Below are 2,058 nucleotides of genomic sequence, written 5' to 3'. Positions count from 1 at the left end.
AATATTGAAAGATTCTATGGGCAAAATATTGAATGATGCAGGAAACATCAAAAGAAGATGGAAGGGATACACAGAGTCACTGTACCAAAAAGAATTGGTTGATTTTCATCCATTTCAGGAGGTGGCATATGATCAAGAACCAATGGTATAGAAGGAATAAATTGAAGCTGCACGGAAGGAATTGGTGAAGAACAAAGCTCCAGAAATTGTGGGGATGCCCACTGAGAGTTTCAACAAATGGATGCCACGTTGGAGGGACTCACTTTGCTAAGCCAAGAGATTTGGAAGACAGCTACATGGCCAACTAACTGGAAGGGATACATGTTTGTACTCTTTCCAAGGAAATGTGATCCTACAGAATGTGGCAATTATTGAACACTATCATTAATATCACATACAAGTAAAATCTTTCTGAAGATAATTCAAAAACAGTGTAGCAATTCCAGTAGGAGGTACATATCCTAAAGAAGTGAAAGCCAGGACAAGAGCAGATATATGCACACCCATGTTCATCACAGCAATATTTATAATAGCAAAAAGATGGAAACAAACAAAGTGCCAATCAACAGAAGAATGGATGGTACATACACACAATGGAATACTATGCAACCCTAAAGAATAATGTAGAATCAGTAAAACACCCCATAACATGGATGAACTTGGAGGACGTTATGCTGGGTGAAATAAGTCAATCACAGAAGGACAAATATTATATTAGTCTGTTATTATAAAAAGTCAAGGAAAGGTTTATATATGGAAGGAAATTTTCTTTCTTGGTTACCAGAGGTGGGAGGGGAGAGGAGTGAACACTGCAAGATAGGTAGAGATAAGTATTGATTTGGGTGAAGGGACGGGCAATATATCAAATGTGAGTGATGAACATGGTGGCATTGAGGAAGAAGAAGACATAGAGGGGTGCATGAGAGGTACAGATGACAAAAATGAACCCTATTGCACACATAATACTGCGTTGTCAGTGAAGGCAAATGTTGATGTTGTTGTTGTAATGTGCCCTTGAGTCGACCCGACTCATAGCGACCCCTTCTTGGGTTTCTGCGGCGATATCATTATGGAAGTAGATTGCCCAACCTTCCTTCCAGGGAGTGGCTGGTGGGTTTGCTCTGCCAGCCTTCTGGTGAGCAGTCAAGGGTGTTAGGCACTATGCTACCAGAGCTCCTACAAACATTGGTATACAGGTGAATAGATGGGTGGATAGCCTGAATAATTAGGTATGTCTATGTAGGGAGAATTGTGCCCATGACCATGTATAGGGTTGGCAGACAATGTCTCTATAAGTGTATTTGTATGTTGTGTAATAATTTCCAGGTATATTCTAGAACTGACAAGGGACAAGGTTGTAGTCACTTCTTGACCACAGCCAGCTACCCAGAGGGAGCAAGTAGTTGGACCTGGGAATTCAGGACTGTGGTTGCAGGGGACATCAAGCTCAACTGGCATAACATACTACACAAAAACATCCTACACAAAAACATACTACCTTGGTGAGTACTGACTGGGATCTTAAAAGGTTGCAAGTGGTTATCTAGATGCAACGATGGGTCTCTTCTCCTCCTGAGCAATGGAGAATGATCATATTGTCAGAAGGGACCATATCCTGGAGAAGGATATCATGCTTGGTAAAGTGGAGGGTCAACAAAAAAGGGGAAGTCCTTCAACAAGGTTGATTGACACAGTAGCTACAATGATGGGCTTAAGTATAGCAAAGATTGTGAGGCTGGCACAGTACTGGGCAGTGGTTCGTTCTGCTTTACACAGGGTTGCTATGAATCAAAGATGACTTGAAGGTGCCTAACAACAACAACAACAATGTGTATATGAACACACACATATACATATATCCATAGTCATTTGTTGTTGTGTGCCCTCCAGTTGATTCTGACTCCTAGCATTCTTTATAAGACAGTGTGCTGTAAGGTTTCCAGGTTGTAATCTTATAGGAACAGATCATCAAGTTTTTTTTTTTTTTTTTTGAGTTGGGGCCGACTCGACGGCACATAACAACAACAACAACAACAGAGCCACTAGATAGGTTTGAAC

Source organism: Orycteropus afer, unplaced genomic scaffold, assembly GCF_000298275.1.
Source record: "Orycteropus afer afer isolate SDZICR_OR568_19922 unplaced genomic scaffold, OryAfe1.0 scaffold00122, whole genome shotgun sequence".
Classification (NCBI taxonomy): Eukaryota; Metazoa; Chordata; class Mammalia; order Tubulidentata; family Orycteropodidae; genus Orycteropus; species Orycteropus afer.
The sequence above is the reverse complement of the archived record's forward strand: the minus strand, read 5'-3'. Positions refer to the sequence as shown.